This window comes from Hippoglossus stenolepis, unplaced genomic scaffold (genome assembly GCF_022539355.2).
Source record: "Hippoglossus stenolepis isolate QCI-W04-F060 unplaced genomic scaffold, HSTE1.2 HiC_scaffold_28, whole genome shotgun sequence".
Classification (NCBI taxonomy): Eukaryota; Metazoa; Chordata; class Actinopteri; order Pleuronectiformes; family Pleuronectidae; genus Hippoglossus; species Hippoglossus stenolepis.
In genome coordinates, this window is record NW_025899749.1 from 210,242 (window position 1) to 230,472 (window position 20,231).

At 39.5% G+C, this 20,231-nt stretch overlaps 5 long non-coding RNA genes across 8 annotated transcripts; 2 read left to right on the forward strand and 3 right to left on the reverse strand.

The window, feature by feature from the left end:
- Positions 1 to 3,099: 3,099 nt before the first annotated feature.
- On the reverse strand, positions 3,100 to 6,574 carry LOC124851424. Its single transcript, XR_007032481.1, has 4 exons — positions 6,433 to 6,574; positions 6,070 to 6,308; positions 3,766 to 5,974; positions 3,100 to 3,508 (listed from the first exon to the last, which is right to left on the reverse strand). It is a non-coding gene; the product is annotated as an uncharacterized LOC124851424 (long non-coding RNA).
- Positions 6,575 to 6,593: 19 nt separating this feature from the next.
- LOC124851425 lies at positions 6,594 to 7,216 on the reverse strand. The gene is made up of 3 exons (XR_007032482.1): positions 7,024 to 7,216; positions 6,825 to 6,896; positions 6,594 to 6,634 (listed from the first exon to the last, which is right to left on the reverse strand). It is a non-coding gene; the product is annotated as an uncharacterized LOC124851425 (long non-coding RNA).
- Positions 7,217 to 8,582: 1,366 nt separating this feature from the next.
- On the forward strand, positions 8,583 to 10,640 carry LOC124851426. Its single transcript, XR_007032483.1, has 3 exons — positions 8,583 to 8,657; positions 9,787 to 9,875; positions 10,477 to 10,640. It is a non-coding gene; the product is annotated as an uncharacterized LOC124851426 (long non-coding RNA).
- A 1,962-nt stretch (positions 10,641 to 12,602) lies between these two features.
- On the forward strand, positions 12,603 to 16,117 carry LOC124851423. The gene is made up of 3 exons (XR_007032480.1): positions 12,603 to 13,241; positions 15,070 to 15,324; positions 15,426 to 16,117. It is a non-coding gene; the product is annotated as an uncharacterized LOC124851423 (long non-coding RNA).
- A 685-nt stretch (positions 16,118 to 16,802) lies between these two features.
- LOC118103825 lies at positions 16,803 to 19,091 on the reverse strand. Of its 4 annotated transcripts, none has more exons than XR_004694954.2 (5): positions 18,899 to 19,091; positions 18,700 to 18,771; positions 18,307 to 18,509; positions 17,944 to 18,182; positions 16,803 to 17,848 (listed from the first exon to the last, which is right to left on the reverse strand). It is a non-coding gene; the product is annotated as an uncharacterized LOC118103825 (long non-coding RNA). The 4 variants fall into 4 exon arrangements; XR_004694955.2 differs by having other exon boundaries at positions 18,700 to 18,785; XR_004694957.2 differs by having other exon boundaries at positions 16,803 to 17,286; positions 17,736 to 17,848; positions 18,700 to 19,091.
- Between the last annotated feature and the right edge of the window lie 1,140 nt (positions 19,092 to 20,231).

The window sequence follows — 20,231 nt, forward strand, 5'->3', positions numbered from 1 at the left end:
AGAGAGTAATGCTGTTCGTTTGTTTTTTTAGTGATCTATATCTACAAGTGATTAGACAATAAACAGTGATACTTGATGCTTTTGGCGCAGTATTTATTGGATTTTATTACAATTGAGCCATGACCTTTATGTACTGAAAAAGGGATGTATGGATGTCAACATCCCAAATTAAAGGGGACATAGCATGCAAATTCCACTTTGTTAGTGCTTCTAAAGGTTAATGTGGGTATCTGGCATGTCTACCAACCCAAAAACTCTGGGAAAAAAACACTCGCGCGTTTTGTTATGGTTCCTCTAAGTCAGAAACGTCATGCTTGAGCGACTCGATTGAGCTTCCTGGGTTTTGTGTCGTAACAAGGCACTGGAAGTCTCCCTACATGGTCTTGGCCCACCCCCCACCTCATCCCCCGTCGCCCCGCTGGTCAGCCCCATAGACTGTATATATAAGGTCAGCCCGCGATTCTGCTTTCTCTGCTTGTTGTTGTACCCGTTGAATGTCGGGGTTCGGGGGTAAATGATGGTCTTCATAGCCCCCCCTCCACCTCTCTTTCTCTCTCTGTCTGTCTGCTTGTGTGCTTGTAGTGGATGGGCAGAGGGGGACATTTAATTATGTGATTGGGAAAATTAAAACTCCAGGACAACAGAAGGGGAATACAAAGTATGGGATGCATATTTGATAATTTATATCATATAAAATATGTAATTTATATCGTTTAAAATCATGGGGGGGGAGCTGGCTCATTAGCATTTAAAGGAACAGGCACTCAAAACAGGTCACTCTGTGGAGGGCTGTTTTATACAGGGTAAAAAGGGTGCTGTTTTAAATGATCCTTGTGGTATTTTGACCAAAGTATGTTACAGACATTTCATTAAGACCCCAAGGAACCATATCAACTTGTGGTAAAATGGGCATGCTATGTCCCCTTTAAAGCCTGTAGTCAGCCCTTTAACATCAACATAGTACAGTGCTAATAAAAAATCTCAGTGACCAAATACTTTGCGACTGCATTGTGTAGAACTGTAGTAAGATAATATCACACGGTTAAAATATCTACAACACACAGCTGCTATCAAAAATACTCACTAGGGCCTTGTATAAGTCCACTGGCTGTTTAGATATGCGTGTGCAATGTAAATCATATTGTGAACTTGAATTCAATATATAGAAGTGGTTACCTGATACTATGTCTATGGATTTCTGAGTGCTATGGAGGGAACATGTTTATATATGTTTAAAGAATTTCGATACATTAGCTCTCTTCAAATATTAAATATGCCTATTGGCCAAAACTTCACATAAAGAGATGCATGATACAGGTAGTGGTAGTGATCTTTATCTGTGCTCATACATATCTATTTCAGATGGCGTTTCGTTGTGCATGGTGGTATTGACGGCTTTAGTCGTTTAATCGTGTACTTGAGTACAGCCACCAACAATCGGGCAGCAACAGTCTTAAGTAGCTTCTTGGAGGCTGTTGATGTCTACGGTTTGCCATCACGTGTGAGGTCAGATAAAGGTGGGGAAAATGTTGACGTTGCACGCTACATCGTGGCTAACAGAGGACTGAACAGGAATTCCCACATTGCTGGGAGGAGTGTCCATAATCAATGGTTCATTTGTCATTAAAACATTTATCAAAATAACACTTGTTTCACTTTTTTGGGTATGGCTGAAGTTTTGACCTATTTCTCACTGTTGTTATCCATACATTCTGTTCAGTAAAGAATCAGTTGATAGCATTTCAAGTCTTATCTTAATACAATAATCAAATTGACGAATATATATAAATATTTTGTCATTAACTTCCATTTGGACAGATGAAAAACAGGACTTTAAATTTATTTCATTGTTATTATTTACCGTGCTTACCATCAATGCCAGTCTTGCCATATTCCAACACTAGGTAAAAGATACAAAGTTGTATTTTCCCTTTGTATGTTGTTTTTGTTCATTGTAGGAACGCTACTTTTTTTCCCATCAGAATAGAGAGGCTCTGGAGAGACGTTTATGTGGGAGTGCTTGATCTCTTCTACACCATCTTTACTAACCTTGAGAAAGAAGGTCTTCTTAATCCTGACAACAAGATCCATCTCTATGCTCTGCACTGGTGCTTTCTGCCCCACATACAGAAGCACCTTCAGTTTTTCCAGCGTGGCTGGAACTGCCACCGACTACGCGCTGAGGGAAACCAATCCCTGTTGCAACTGTGAACTCGCCATGAACATGAGGCACAGCCGGACCCCATACAGGCAATTTTATTTTCACTATAACTGTCCTACATGGAACAATGTCAACATTCTCACAACTTTATTGGAAATTACAAAAACTGTTTACTGTTGTAACAGCATGTAGCAGTGGGAAATAATACAGGAAAGGTCTATTCCAAAGTAAATGTAAACCTGCATCAATTAATTCATTGGCTCTTGGAGAATTGTAAACAATCTCTTTTTTTGATGCCAATGTTATTCATCGAAGATTTATCCAGAATCCCAAGAGATGATAAAACTGTTGTTTCCTGTAAATCTAATTGACTGAAGGTGGCTTATAGTTCTGTAAGGATTTTTGCCATTTTAACTGAGATTTTGGCTAAACTAAACAAAGACAAATGATATATATATATATATAAATACTTAGTAAACATCAACACTAACACCAACATTTATTTACGATCTCATTTTTGCACGGAGCAGGAAAACAACTTCTCGCTTTAGTTAACTAACAAGAGCTCCTCTAATTGCAGGTTGACATGGAGTTTGGAATTGACTGGACTGGACCATGTGGTCACCGTCAACCTGGTGTTGTGATCCCTGAAGTTCAGCTGCAGCGCTCACTGACTGAACAGGAAGCTGAAAGTCTACCAGACCCCAGTGGCCCTCTGTCCGATGTTTTCGATGTCTATGTCCAAACTGTGAGCTTATTATCAGAAATGCTCCAGTAAATTCCTGCCTCACAAGCTCCATGATGCAGAATGTGTGAGTTACATAAAGACACCAGTGCTTTGATTTAGCGCAGTTCTAATTCCAATGTTGAATCGCAATGTTTTGATAGATATAACATTTGTTTCATATGGATGAGGTGATTTTAACATAATTAGAAATAAGGAGCTGCTACATCTTTTTTCAGAACAATATATTTAATTGAAGAACAGCGACCACTGGCTTTTAAACAATTTCACTTAGTGAACAGTGTGATTAACTGACAGAGGCATAATGAAGTAAATTACATATGCTGTACTATATCACAAACATGCCGGCTTTATTGCACCAGCACCAATACAGTGGCGAAACTATACTGTCTCATTAGACCATTCCAAACCCATTGTCAGTGCTACAAATAGCAGCGAGAATGTCTCTTTCAAAGTTACCATACTCTTTGTAATGTCCTGGAATTTTCAGCAGGTGGAAGACTTGGGGAAGTTGCTCTCCACCACCTCAACGTCCAAGTGTCTGGGAAGCACACTCCATCCAACCCAGAACTGCAGGAGTTTCCCAAGGAAGTTTGGAGATGCTACCAAAAACAGAACACTGCATTAAGACTAAGGCTATTGGACAGGTTTTGTTATACTTTCTACAGTTACCTCATGCAGAACAGCACAAATGAGACAAATTTGAAACTCAATGATCATTGATCCAAAGTGTATTTAGCATTTGAACATATTCCCAGTAACATCTTCAGAGTGCACTGTTGCCATCAGCAAATAATTTGACAGAAATTGTTGATTCAGGACATTTTTTTTAAGTAATGTAATGCCAATATTAATTTACCGTTCTCAATAAATGTGCGAAGGAATCCTGTGATCCTACAGGTGTCCTCCAAAGAGACATCAGTCCTCATCCTGTGTTGGCCACTTTATGTTGTCCAAGACCATCGGACAGATACATTATTTTTCAAACAGTTAACACTTGTTTTTTCAAGCAGTCCAGAGTGTATATATAGCACAATAGAGTACAGTACAGGAAATATAAGTTATTAATTCTAATAATTACAATTGTTATTTGATCAGTATGTGGTGGTAAGCAGTTTTGGAAGGGCCATACTGGTGGTTTTGCATGTGTAAGATGACCATGATGAGTACTTTGCGTTCCTGTTGAGAGTTTTCAAAATCATCATTTTTTGGATTGATTTCCTTCCTTTCAGGCAGCCGTTGTTTCTATGAAAATTAACTCGCAGAGACTTCAGAACAACTCTCTTTGTGCAGAGCTTGCTTATCCAATGATAAAGAACATTTGTAAGAGGGAACAACACGGACTGATTATTCATCTGCAAAATATTTCAGATCTCTCCAGGTTATTTTTGGTGTAATAAACTGAAACCAGAGGTTGCCAGAAGGTAGAATACAAAACACGTTTAAGATAGTAACTCCTGAGTTTGTAGTGTTTTTGACAGATACTGTACGATTAGTAGCAGCCTGAGTTCACTTACCCGTGGTGTGTACTCTGAATCTGACGCTCTTGGAAAGAGAAGAGGAATTGTCTTTCCTTTCAGTTAGCAAAGGCTGACTGAGTTAAACCCTTTCGTAACTGTTTGACTTGTTTCAAGGTTCTTCCTAGGACCTGCAAAATATTTGTATCACAACAGAAAAGTCATGAAGCCTTACTGATCTTCAACCGATTGCCATATAAGCTATCATTAATTTCTCATCAACAAACATCTGGGAGGTATCTGACAAAAAGAAGGCCAAATTTCAGTCTTTCATCAAAACTCTTGATTAGTTAGTGTGATTTATATGAAGTCTTAAGTACAGAATACTCCCAGCATGGAGTAGCATTTTGTCAAGCAGCCATCTCCTGTTTTCACGTGACTGGAGGCAAATACCAGGACAGTGCCAACTCATTGATAATGCTCTTTTCTTCAGATGATAACTCTGCTGTGCCAAGATTAATATTCCGTACATAAATCATCAAAGTTGTCAAATCAAACCACATCAAACATTTCAATTTTATTAAAAATTCATGTGGTCAGCATGGTAGTAGTTTATAACATGGTAAAACTGTTGGTTTAGCACCCCCTGCTGGTGAAAATATTAACTGTATGATGTGATTGTGGAAGAATACTGAATTAAGTTTTTTTTCTTATTTAATTAATTTATATTTAAGCATTTGTTAATCATTTCTTCCTGACTTAAAATATTATTTTCATTGTCCTAGCCCTAGTTATTTTAAAATCTTGACAAAATATACATATTTTGTCAGCACAAGGTCAGCACAGTCCTTAATATCTATAGTGGCTTCTTCTGGGGATCCACCAAAGAGCATATGCAGGATTGCTGGGCTCAGTCCACCCAGGCATGACCCATCATGCAGAAATGAATCGTCCAGCAACAACAAATAAGTCACTCTCCAAAAGGATATGGGAAGTGGAGGGTATCAGATGATCATTTTCACCCTCAAAAAGAAGGGTTCCTCCTGGCACTTAAATTAAAATAGAAAAGTCAAATCACATAGATTTTCAACTGTCATACAGCAATAGCAAAGGGATTGTCAATCAGCCACTGGATAACCTGGTTGACTTTATCCTGCAGAAACTTACAGGTTAAAAAAAAGCTACATTCACATTCTTGGGGTGATCTGGTTTCAGCCTGGAACCAGTACAACCCAAACAGTGTCCACCACATTTGTTTGTCTTATTGAAGACAGAAAAATATGGATAGACACAAACAGGATGGTTGGTATAGAAAGAGCTCATCTATTGTGTTCTTATACATTTATAGCTATAATTGTTTATCCTACATACACACACAACAGTCAGGATGCTTTACACTTGTTGGATGACTCACACAGCCAAATGGGTCATGTCAAATATATGACTACACATGCAGTGTGCTTGACAAATGATATGTTTTAGTTCTGTAGGGCAGTACCTCATGCATTCATCACTATGAGCTTTGATTTGTGAAAAAGGAAACTCCTCTCCACAAGTGATACATTTCTCAGGTGGTCCAACCAGCCCATTGTTGCATTCTGGTTGACATACCTGTAAAAAACAGATCATTTTAAGATTCAATACAAGAAATATTTTACAGTCTGCATTTTAGGGAAGAACAGCAGTATTAAAAGGGAGGAACTTACATGCTCGAGATCCAGGTTCCTTTGGAGTGGTCGAATGAAAATAATAGCATGACCAATCTGGTTTTGTGGATCTTTCAAATGTCTCACATGGTAGCCCTCATTGGGACACGGGATGAGGATCAGTTGGCGACTTCTTGTAGTTCCAGCAATTCGGAGCAACTCAAATCCACCCCCTTGTCTGAGTTTGGGATAGGCCTCTAAAATAAATTTTCTAAATTCATTCAGATTTGTTTGACTACCTGAAAAGGAAAAATAATGCAAATAACTGGTCTAAAAGATCCTTAATGTTTTTAAGGTAATTGCATTTTATTTATTGGATAAAATTCACATACGTGTCAATCCTCATCATGATGCCTAACATACCTTGAAATGTCAGACTTTTTCCCCTAACCCTGCAGAAGCAAGTCTCTCTTTGGCGAATCGGTTGGGGACAATGTCGGCACTTTTATTCTCGACACAGCAGAAGGAATGAGTGTAAGAGGAGAGTGTGGGCACACCAAGGGTTCGCCGCCTTGTCGGTTTTACCCTCCATGGGTATATGGACCAAACAGTCTTGACACCTCGGCTAGGATCAAGAGAAGTGACAAGTCTTACAAATGAAAGCTAACTAACGCTATCTTGGTTAACGTTAGCATCGCACACTTAACAGGAATGTGATGGGCTTTGCATGACTGAACAAATCATTCATCACCAGCATCTTAACTTAGTCCACAGATGGGATTTAGCCTCACAAACTGTTTACTGCAGAAACTTACCGTCCACTGGGTGTCTTGGTGTCATATTACGGGACGGCGTGGATGAATTTGGCACGCTACCGGTACCCGGCGCTGCACAAAAAATACTAAAGTGATGATCACCACATGGGTGGCTAATTCAGTGTAATACAATACATTGGCAAAAGTTGGACATAACTGTTAGTTATACTGTTTACAGAAATAAACAAAAGAAACTCACAGTTCTCAAGCTGATTAGCCACATCCCGCAGCAGGTCTGCCAGCGGTCTCCCGGTTGAAGCCATTACATGTAACGCTAGTTTGCTAACTACTATACAAGGAAGATTCGCTAGGAATAGATTACTTCTGTCTGGATCACTCAGTTGACCATTCCTGCCCGAGACTGAAGTCAGGGCCCCCTACCTCATTTACATATGGACACAGATATACAGAAATAAATAAATGTGGAAATAAATAAATAAATGTGAATAAATACAGAAGTAAATGAAGAAATGTCTTAAATTTATTTCCACATTTATTTATTTCTGTATTTATGTGTCCATATGTAAATGAGGTAGGAGGTCCCAACCTCAGTCTCGAACAGGAGTGGTCAACTGAGCTACACACACACATACACACAGGCCCCGGGGAAGTGGTCACTCACTCGTTCAGAGACACACGCAGTGAGAATCAGAGCTCGTCACCGTGAAGCAGCCGCTCGGTGACTTTGTAGAACAGTGGAAACGGTGAAAACACAGAGTTTCTCTGTTCACATCTGCTCAGTGATCAGCTGCTTCATGATCAGAGAAGCTGCAGGTGGTTTGTACCGAGCTGGAGTTTCTGTTTCCTCCTCCTCTCTGCTCTCTCCTTGTGCTCAGTACAACACGAGACGTGACGCTCATATTCAGGACTACCGACACCTAACTCATCCCAATAAAAAATAACCTAAACTAATCCTCTGAACTTGAACTAGTTAATTGTAAGTGTGAACTGGCTCAACACTGCAAACAGCTACTGGACACCAGTCAGCATTGAAAGGCAGAAGTAGTAGGACTGGATCACCACACTCCTGTGACCAATCCTGCATGAGATTGAGGTTAGGCCCGCCTTTCTCATTAGCATACGGACACAGAAATACAGAAATAAATAAATGTGGAAATATATTTAAGATATTTATTTATACATTTTTGTATTTCTTTCTGTATTTCTTTCCTTATTTATTTATTTATTTATACATTTATTTATTTATACTTAAGTCATGTATTGTCCTGCATATCCAAGATGGTCGCTCTCAGTCCGAGAAGTCGCATGTGGCCCAAAAACTTTGTTTCCCACAGCTTGTAATTCTTTTCATCTCTGTCGAATCATAAACGGTTCCATCGGTTTCCACCTTCCCTCCTGGGCCTATAACCTGTTAGGGTTGCCATCATTAAGGGTTGAATAACCAGGCACCGATATCCTTGTTTCACGGAGGAATAACACACACAGCCGTCATCGGTGTTTACTTGAACCTGAAGTGATTCCCTTTATTGCGCACGCTCCAGTCATTTCATAATAAAGCATAGACTTCAGTATAAGGGCACATATTAACAGAAACCTAACACTGTTAATAATAACTTTTAAGTGTGTGTATTTTCTTTTGCCTTTTGGAACTATGATCTTTTGTATTATTTTTTAGCGCAAAAACTAAAGTCACGACCAAGATGATTGAGCTATTGCGGCACCCCCCGGTCAGTAGGGGGCAGTGTGAGACCATGGCTGGCCCAAGGCACTGCTACTTTTTAGCGTGAGCTGAGCTGTTTCTCATAGCTGTGAGGAACTCTGCAGAGGCAAGCCACGTCTCCATGTCTCTCACTCTTGTCTCCTGTCTTTCAGGTTTGTCATGTCACGAAAACAGAGTGAATTTACAGCTGTGTGTTGGTTGAAAGTGAGAATTAACTTTGTTTTGTGTTTGTGTTGTGTTGATATGAGTTTGGTGCTCACCGAGTGTAGCCGGAATGGCCGAGTGACCTGGTGCAGGTAGTTAGCGAACATGCTAGTTTAAGAAAGTTAGCTTGTTAGCTCGATATGAAAAGGCAGATTTTGTGTTTTTTTGTTCCTGTTGAATAAGTTCAGTATTTTTGCATTGTGTGTATAAAAGGTTTGAAGTGTACGCGTTTGGGCTGTTGTGTTGTCCTGGGGATACTGTGGTATCATTGAGCGTGCATTTATGATGCAAATATGTCACAATGACAGAGACAGTGATGAATGGTGTAAAGGGTTGAATTGTGTTTGTTTGTGTGTTCTGTGAACATGATAACATGTGTCTGAAGAGACAAGTATTGTACAGTAGTGCAACTGCTCTGAAAACCAAAAAGGGACAGTACAAATTGTTAATAAAGAATAGCTGTTTATGGGTGCCACAGTCCGGTACCTGTAACAGTTACAACTGTGTTTTACTCTGAAAAGTAGGGGTTAATAACAGTCAGTTAGTGGTCTGTTCTGTCGGTGCTACACTTTTGTTACTCTGAACAGGATCATAGCAGTCAGTGCTCCACGTGTGTTTTACTCTGAACAGAGGATAATTACAATAGGTGGTCAGTTAGCGGTCAGTGCTACACGTGTGTTTGACTCTGAATAGAGCATGGCTGTGGGTTGACTGATAAATCTAGCTGGCCTTGACATGAGCACACGCCCACCCCATAAATGCAGAACAATAGCAGAGAGAGTTGACCGATAAATGACCAATAGCTGACACTTGTTATCAATCATAAGCATTTATTGTCAAGATGGAAATGTATAATTTTGATACATCTTTTATGGGGTTTGTTCAGTGTCCACACAGTGTAATATATGTGTTTGAAACCTCATTTATCCTATAATGAAGATACTGTATTTACCACAATGGAGGCATAGCATTACTCCATGCATCATATCCTAATTTGAATAGGTAAAATTATATACATATTTTGTACTGCTCATCTTAATCTGTAATTGCCCTCATGTAATTTTTCTTGTCATCAAGAATGCAGGCTGTGCGGTTGAAATACAGAGATCATCAGGAGTACATCTGTTATGAGGCACAACTGACCTTTAAATCCTTTTTGGATTGTGGTAAGTAAAATAATGAGAGAGGCTTTCCTTGTATATGTGTTTATAAGAAGCTGTATTCCATTCTACAGATTATTCCATTATTTGGTCATGACGTAGCCTTAAAAGGGTGATGCTCCTATCACCTGACCCCCTTCCGGAAGAAAACAACCAGCACATTTTCAAACTAAAGCACAGCAGTATAGATGTAGCCCAAGTGTCTCCACATTATGTCTCACATAGTCGGACTGAGATGTGTCATGCTATTGTGGTAGGCAAGTTCCATTTTAAAATAGACACTGTTGGTTTTGTTTATCTTAAAAATGATCACAGACTTTGGCCACTTGGTCATATCCTCTGTCCTGTGTCTTCTCTTAGCCCCTAACGTAAATGCATTGTGTGACAGTAAGAATTATTTGAGCAAAACACAGTGTAATTAATAATAATTACTTGCTGTTCTATGTACTCATTGTCTGCTATGATGAAAGATGGTAACAGGGTTCAATGTTCAGGTAAAAATTACCTTGTTATTTCATTGTTGTTCTGGTTTTTCTCTATACATATAATATATAAAACTTCAACCAAATATTACATATTATAAACTTGTGCAAACTTGTTTTTACAGTTGCCAGGAAATTTGACCTTCCAACCTTGGACTTAAAGGTTTATGATGAATCAAACACTGAAGTTGACGAGGAGGTGTTTGAGTTTCTTTTAAAGAAACAAGACATCGGTGTCCTGGAGTGGTGAGTCGCTTATTACTGGCTATCCCAACATGTTCTGAATATGTTGGTCAAGCAGATATATCACAATGTTGAGCCAACATCATGATGGCTGTCAGCCATCGTCGATTGATGATGGTATTGTCCACCAGCCCAACCCTACTGCTTGTCATAAACAAGTCCACATTAAAGTTTTGACTTAAATTGTGTCATAGTTGGTGTTAACCACAACTATTAAATGTCAACATGATTACTAGATTCGTGGAGCTTCTCTACAAACAGCTCCTTTGCAAGCGCCAATGGAGACAATGAGGTAGACTCTGATGACACCATCATGTTGGAGCATAGTCCGGTAACAAAAAATAGAGCTGCGGATACTCATCTAGCTCAAGTAAGCCCCACAGATTTCCCTGCACCCTTTCAGAAAGTTTAAACAAATGGCAAACTTGAAGATTGAGTGATAATGACAGCTGAAAGAAAGTCATGGTGTTTTATATAATATTTTATATTTTATTAATTCTATGACCATTCAGTTTTTATTGCCTCCACTTAGATGATCGAAGGCTTTCTGAAGAACAAACCTGGAGGAGAGAGGATCATGAATGAGTATGCTCGGGCAAAAAGTCTAACGGATAGCAGAAGACGCGATATGGTCAAGATTCTTGAATCACCTCTGTATCACTGAAGGTTGGGCTGAGGCTACAGTGAACCAGGTGAAGTACAGTACTGGAAACATTTGAATAATACAATTTGTAAGGAATGGGATTATAGAGGACAATTGTCAGACCTAATAGCCATCCCCACAGAGTTTCCATGCATTTTTTCTTATATCATCGGTGACAATGTCATAGTTGTTCACAGGAGACAAATTCAGATAAGAAAGCTGGCTAACCACAGCCTTTGTTGTGAGGCCATTGCACGGATGAAGCAGTTGTAAAGGAGAAGATGAGGCAGACCTTCGCCTATCGCCAAAAGATGGTTCTGGACCCAGTGAAGTCCTCTGAAATATTCGCAGCGTTTCAAAGATTCTTGGACATAGCAGGAATGGTATGTGAATCATGTCAGTTTGTTTTCTGTACTACAATAGTCTGGATATGGCTGTTATATCTCTGTCAAAATTCCACACCATAACATTTACTATTCTGTCTTGACTTATGCTATCCTGTGTACAGATTGAGCAGGATTTCAGTCTGATGCTGCCTCTGCAAAGTTACTGGAGAAGTGGCCTACTGTTTACAAGCAGAAAGTCCTTGAACAAAGCCGTGGTCTCGCACAGACAGGCGAGCTTTAAGACCTGGTTCAAAATGCCGAATCCACATTGGAAATAGAAAATGGTACGCTGCAATAAAATAGTTATACTAATTTTATATTTTATATTTTTATCCTTGTCCACCTTCTACCACCATCACCCCATGGCCGCAAGAGACCAGGAAAACCCTCAGCCAGTCAAGCCTGTGACCATCTTGTGAAGTTCATCGAGGCGAGTTTCCAGTTCAGAGAAATTACAAGAAAAAATCTTTATCTGTAATTTGAACAGTTTCTCAAACTGTGTGAAATGTATCTTATTGCAATTCCATACTAAAACAGTTCTTGTGTTACAGACTGGGACCAGCATCCAGGGGCATCTGGACAGCATCATGGAAAGCCTTCAACCCTATCTGCTTGCTGTGGGGACCAAGAAGAGTGTGATTCACAAGCTCTTCATGTGATTGACAAACATGCAATACCTTGCAAGTAATCAGACTCTCTTGCCAGTTTCGATAAGCTTTTCAAACCTCATTTTGTCATCTGTACCTCATACAACCAGGATCTGTTAAATGTGCCCAACTTCTTCCAAACCACCATTTATGAAATCGATGTTGGTACCACTAAGGTGAATCCTAGGGTTTCAGAGTTGAGGGCTCGGATGCTGCATTGAGTTCATACAGAGGTGTTATGGTTTGTTGGCAAAAGCCCTCAGGCAAATGCCAATTCCCTGACAAAGCACTTGAAGTTGATCCAGGGACTTTGTTGAGGAAAGACACTGCATCTTAAATGTGGTCAGGCTGGTTGTTCACAAGTTTATGGCACTTTTTCTGGGTTTAGAAAGCATCTCAATAAAGCACACAGACCTTGTTCTGATCCTGGTGAAGCCCCATCTAAACCTGAAGCGTTAACAAGTCATGTTGAAGTCTTGCCATCAACAAGTTCATACTCGGTTCTTATCAATAAGAGTCTTGTAGGCAGTTGCGCGGCAACAATAGCTGAACTTAAAGTGGCCGGTGTCAGTGAAACAACCATTAACTCTTTGATCATTTCCATGGAAGAGATTATCGATGATATCCATAATTGACTAAAAGAGTCTGTGAAAAGTTGTCTATCTTTACAGGAGCCTGTCAAAAGTGACATTGAGGATAAAATTGATCAGTGTTTTGAAAAATGGAAAATCCTTTTGGTGAATTAAATTCTGAAAGTAAAAGAAGGCATTATTTTACAGAGAAGTGGGGAAGGCTAGACCCAGAGGAAGTTGTTCTTGGTACAAGATTTGATACTCTCTGGGACTGGGACCAGCATCCAGGGGCATCTGGACAGCATCATGGAAAGCCTTCAACCCTATCTGCTTGCTGTGGGGACCAAGAAGAGTGTGATTCACAAGCTCTTCATGTGATTGACAAACATGCAATACCTTGTAAGTAATCAGACTCTCTTGCCAGTTTCGATAAGCTTTTCAAACCTCATTTTGTCATCGGTACCTCATACAACCAGGATCTGTTAAAATGGAAAATCCTTTTGGTGAATTAAATTCTGAAAGTAAAAGAAGGCACTATTTACAGCAAAGTGGGGAAGGGTAGACCCAGAGGAAGTTGTTCTTGGTTCAAGATTTGATACTCTCCGTAATCGGACTACTGGAGCATATGATCAGGTTGTTGTTACTGATAAATTTGTTTACATTCCAATTTTGAAAACATTACAGTTTATTTGCAAACATCCTAATAAACAAGAGATGATGCAGACTAATTCCAGTTCTAAAGAAAATCTTCTTTATGATGGAGATCTTTTAACACAAGTATGCATTACAAATTCAGCCTTTCTATGATGATTTCGAAACTGCAAATCCTCTGGGATCAAAACAGGTAAGGAGCAATCTATTTCACCTTGCATAATTTTTCTCCAAAGTACAACTCAAGTTTGCGTAATATTCATTTTGTCGCTTTATTTCATGCCCAAGACATCAAAACGTATGGCTTTTCAAAAATACTTGATCCACTGGTACAGGATATAAAAATACTGGAGAGAGACGGAATTAGGTTCCACTTATATGATCAGCCAGTGTTTGGAACTATAGTCCAAGTAACAGGATACAACCTTGGTCTTCATTGTTTATTCGGATTTGTAGAATCATTCAGTGCCAGATATTGTTGCCGCTTTTGTCTCGCCGAAAAAGAGGACTTTCAGACCCAATTTAATGAAAATTCACCAATCATAGTTATGTGAACTCAAGCACTACATACAAAACACTGCCAAAAAATGGTCTCAAATCCTACTCTTCCATATGTGATGGGTGTTAAACGCTCTTGTCCAAATGATATGTCAAAGGGTATTACTACTTTTTTAAAACACTTGATTGCAGAACACCATAGGTTATTCAAACATTTGTTTCCAAACAAGAAGCTGCTTCCAAAGCATAATTTTATGGTGCATTACCCTACATCAGTCATTCCCAAAGTGTGGGCCGCGGCCCCCTGTTGGGCCGTGAAGCCACTGCAGGTGGGCCGTGAGAGGTCATCAGAAAATGCATGAATAAAAAAGTTTCAGATTTTTAAGTAAGCAATAAATTACCACAAAACATTTGTGGTTGATTAAAAAAATAATGAATCATCACAGTTAATGAAACAAAGCCATGAGAATTATTTTTTAATTTTTTTTTAGGAGTAATTTCAATACAATTGGACACATGCACAATATTCTATATTGAGTAAATTAAAACTCCATATTAAGTTAATTTCAATTCTATATTGAGTAAAACAAAACTCAACATTGAGTGAAATGGCAGTAGAGTTGTTTTCTTTTTACACTACATAGAGTAAACTGGCTGCATCTACTCTGCATAGCTGCCTTCATTCGGCTCCACTGTACCCTGTGGCCTAAGGACCTCAGTCTTCCCATGACTAACCTGTAGCCAATATGGGGCATCTGAGCTAAAGTGTCAAGCTCCTGGTCTGACATTTTATTGTAATCATTCAAATTGAGCCATACTTAAAATATTCTGGTTCCAAAGGAAGGAGTGGAAAGCTGCACACTCATTTCTCTAATGCAGTCTTTTTCATTTTTGATTCCATCAAATTCTATTTAACATTTCGGCATTTATTGTCCTCTTAAAGGGGATGTGTGACTGGGTGGCTTTCAAGGCTTGTGACTATTATGAAACATTGAAGTGCCCCTTGTACCCCTTAACACTGTTTCTAACTCAAAAAGTGACATACTGCTTGTTTTCCAAATTACTTTTTCCACAACAGAATCGAACGGCTGTGGCGTGTTGTGTGGACAGCAGTAACTAGCACATATTATGATGTCCTGCACACACTTGAAGAAGAGGGACTACTGGATATCACAAACACACTGCACATCTTCCTGGTGCACTATGTGTTCCTACCCCGTCTCTGCAGGGACCTTCACACCTTCACTGAAGGATGGAACCATCACCCACCCCTCAGGAGTTGTGGCAGTTGGGCCTGCTGCAAAACAGCACAGATTAGGCTGAGAATGTTGAGGTACACACTTACTTTTCTCTGTTGGACATACTTTGATTCAGGCAGTACGTCCTTGAATACTGCACTGTAAATGTATGCTTACACTGCTATTTGAATGTTAGGATCTGCAAGAACTTGACATAGACTGGGAGAGTGCCCTTTACCATGATGAGGCCCTACCAGAATCTGGGGTTGTTGTTCCAGAACTTCCCACGCCCCTAAATGAGCAAGATATGACAGAACTACAAGCTGCTGTGGACCCTACAGAGCTGTCAGACTCCCATGGTCGAGACATTTACTGTCGTTGTCTTCAAATCATTCAGTGAGCAACTGTCATGTTGGTAAGTCTGAGCACCAACTGCTTTGCCATATACTGTACATGTAGACATATGAAAAAGACCAAGTCACAGTTTGTAGAATTGAACAAACATCTTTATATTTAGAATTGAGGTGTTATTTTAAAATGTATTTATGTTTTTCCATCTGTGGCAGTGTTTCTCCTTAAAACTTTTTCAACTATTTGTCATACATATATTAATTCTAATAATTACAATTGTTATTTGATCAGTATGTGGTGGTAAGCAGTTTTGGAAGGGCCATACTGGTGGTTTTGCATGTGTAAGATGACCATGATGAGTACTTTGCATTCCTGTTGAGAGTTTTCAAAATCATCATTTTTTGGATTGATTTCCTTCCTTTCAGGCAGCCGTTGTTTCTATGAAAATTAACTCGCAGAGACTTCAGAACAACTCTCTTTGTGCAGAGCTTGCTTATCCAATGATAAAGAACATTTGTAAGAGGGAACAAACACGGACTGATTATTCATCTGCAAAATATTTCAGATCTCTCCAGGTTATTTTTGGTGTAATAAACTGAAACCAGAGGTTGCCAGAAGGTAGAAAACAAAACACGTTTAAGATAGTAACTCCTGAGTTTGTAGTGTTTTTGACAGAAAGATACTGTACGATTAGTAGCAGCCTGAGTTCACTTACCCGTGGTGTGTACTCTGAATCTGACGCTCTTGGAAAGAGAAGAGGAATTGTGTCTTTCCTTTCAGTCAGCAAAGGCTGACTGAGTTAAACCCTTTCGTAACTGTTTGACTTGTTTCAAGGTTCTTCCTAGGACCTGCAAAATATTTGTATCACAACAGAAAAGTCATGAAGCCTTACTAATCTTCAACCGATTGCCATATAAGCTATCATTAATTTCTCATCAACAAACATCTGGGAGGTATCTGACAAAAAGAAGGCCAAATTTCAGTCTTTCATCAAAACTCTTGATTAGTTAGTGTGATTTATATGAAGTCTTAAGTACAGAATACTCCCAGCATGGAGTAGCATTTTGTCAAGCAGCCATCTCCTGTTTTCACGTGACTGGAGGCAAATACCAGGACAGTGCCAACTCATTGATAATGCTCTTTTCTTCAGATGATAACTCTGCTGTGCCAAGATTAATATTCCGTACATAAATCATCAAAGTTGTCAAATCAAACCACATCAAACATTTCAATTTTATTAAAAATTCATGTGGTCAGCATGGTAGTAGTTTATAACATGGTAAAACTGTTGGTTTAGCACCCCCTGCTGGTGAAAATATTAACTGTATGATGTGATTGTGGAAGAATACTGAATTAAGTTTTTTTTCTTATTTAATTAATTTATATTTAAGCATTTGTTAATCATTTCTTCCTGACTTAAAATATTATTTTCATTGTCCTAGCCCTAGTTATTTTAAAATCTTGACAAAATATACATATTTTGTCAGCACAAGGTCAGCACAGTCCTTAATATCTATAGTGGCTTCTTCTGGGGATCCACCAAAGAGCACATGCAGGATTGCTGGGCTCAGTCCACCCAGGCATGGCCCATCATGCAGAAATGAATCGTCCAGCAACAACAAATAAGTCACTCTCCAAAAGGATATGGGAAGTGGAGGGTATCAGATGATCATTTTCACCCTCAAAAAGAAGGGTTCCTCCTGGCACTTAAATTAAAATAGAAAAGTCAAATCACATAGATTTTCAACTGTCATACAGCAATAGCAAAGGGATTGTCAATCAGCCACTGGATAACCTGGTTGACTTTATCCTGCAGAAACTTACAGGTTAAAAAAAAGCTACATTCACATTCTTGGGGTGATCTGGTTTCAGCCTGGAACCAGTACAACCCAAACAGTGTCCACCACATTTGTTTGTCTTATTGAAGACAGAAAAATATGGATAGACACAAACAGGATGGTTGGTATAGAAAGAGCTCATCTATTGTGTTCTTATACATTTATAGCTATAATTGTTTATCCTACATACACACACAACAGTCAGGATGCTTTACACTTGTTGGACGACTCACACAGCCAAATGGGTCATGTCAAATATATGACTACACATGCAGTGTGCTTGACAAATGATATGTTTTAGTTCTGTAGGGCAGTACCTCATGCATTCATCACTATGAGCTTTGATTTGTGAAAAAGGAAACTCCTCTCCACAAGTGATACATTTCTCAGGTGGTCCAACCAGCCCATTGTTGCATTCTGGTTGACATACCTGTAAAAAACAGATCATTTTAAGATTCAATACAAGAAATATTTTACAGTCTGCATTTTAGGGAAGAACAGCAGTATTAAAAGGGAGGAACTTACATGCTCGAGATCCAGGTTCCTTTGGAGTGGTCGAATGAAAATAATAGCATGACCAATCTGGTTTTGTGGATCTTTCAAATGTCTCACATGGTAGCCCTCATTGGGACACGGGATGAGGATCAGTTGGCGACTTCTTGTAGTTCCAGCAATTCGGAGCAACTCAAATCCACCCCCTTGTCTGAGTTTGGGATAGGCCTCTAAAATAAATTCTCTAAATTCATTCGGATTTGTTTGACAACCTGAAAAGGAAAAATAATGCAAATAACTGGTCTAAAAGATCCTTAATGTTTTTAAGGTAATTGCATTTTATTTATTGGATAAAATTCACATACGTGTCAATCCTCATCATGATGCCTAACATACCTTGAAATGTCAGACTTTTTCCCCTAACCCTGCAGAAGCAAGTCTCTCTTTGGCGAATCGGTTGGGGACAATGTCGGCACTTTTATTCTCGACACAGCAGAAGGAATGAGTGTAAGAGGAGAGTGTGGGCACACCAAGGGTTCGCCGCCTTGTCGAGCTTCTCCCTCCATGGGTATATGGACCAAACAGTCTTGACACCTCGGCTAGGATCAAGAGAAGTGACAAGTCTTACAAATGAAAGCTAACTAACGCTATCTTGGTTAACGTTAGCATCGCACACTTAACAGGAATGTGATGGGCTTTGCATGACTGAACAAATCATTCATCACCAGCATCTTAACTTAGTCCACAGATGGGATTTAGCCTCACAAACTGTTCACTGCAGAAACTTACCGTCCACTGGGTGTCTTGGTGTCATATTACGGGACGGCGTGGATGAATTTGGCACGCTACCGGTACCCGGCGCTGCACAAAAAATACTAAAGTGATGATCACCACATGGGTGGCTAATTCAGTGTAATACAATACATTGGCAAAAGTTGGACATAACTGTTAGTTATACTGTTTACAGAAATAAACAAAAGAAACTCACAGTTCTCAAGCTGATTAGCCACATCCCGCAGCAGGTCTGCCAGCGGTCTCCCGGTTGAAGCCATTACATGTAACGCTAGTTTGCTAACTACTATACAAGGAAGATTCGCTAGGAATAGATTACTTCTGTCTGGATCACTCAGTTGACCATTCCTGCCCGAGACTGAAGTCAGGGCCCCCTACCTCATTTACATATGGACACAGATATACAGAAATAAATAAATGTGGAAATAAATAAATAAATGTGAATAAATACAGAAGTAAATGAAGAAATGTCTTAAATTTATTTCCACATTTATTTATTTCTGTATTTATGTGTCCATATGTAAATGAGGTAGGAGGTCCCAACCTCAGTCTCGAACAGGAGTGGTCAACTGAGCTACACACACACATACACACAGGCCCCGGGGAAGTGGTCACTCACTCGTTCAGAGACACACGCAGTGAGAATCAGAGCTCGTCACCGTGAAGCAGCCGCTCGGTGACTTTGTAGAACAGTGGAAACGGTGAAAACACAGAGTTTCTCTGTTCACATCTGCTCAGTGATCAGCTGCTTCATGATCAGAGCAGAAGCTGCAGGTGGTTTGTACCGAGCTGGAGTTTCTGTTTCCTCCTCCTCTCTGCTCTCTCCTTGTGCTCAGTACAACACGAGACGTGACGCTCATATTCAGGACTACCGACACCTAACTCATCCCAATAAAAAATAACCTAAACTAACCCTCTGAACTTGAACTAGTTAATTGTAAGTGTGAACTGGCTCAACACTGCAAACAGCTACTGGACACCAGTCAGCATTGAAAGGCAGAAGTAGTAGGACTGGATCACCACACTCCTGTGACCAATCCTGCATGAGATTGAGGTTAGGCCCGCCTTTCTCATTAGCATACGGACACAGAAATACAGAAATAAATAAATGTGGAAATATATTTAAGATATTTATTTATACATTTTTGTATTTCTTTCCTTATTTATTTATTTATTTATACATTTATTTATTTATACTTAAGTCATGTATTGTCCTGCATATCCAAGATGGTCGCTCTCAGTCCGAGAAGTCGCATGTGGCCCAAAAACTTTGTTTCCCACAGCTTGTAATTCTTTTCATCTCTGTCGAATCATAAACGGTTCCATCGGTTTCCACCTTCCCTCCTGGGCCTATAACCTGTTAGGGTTGCCATCATTAAGGGTTGAATAACCGGGCACCGATATCCTTGTTTCACGGAGGAATAACACACGCAGCCGTCATCGGTGTTTACTTGAACCTGAAGTGATTCCCTTTATTGCGCACGCTCCAGTCATTTCATAATAAAGCATAGACTTCAGTATAAGGGCAC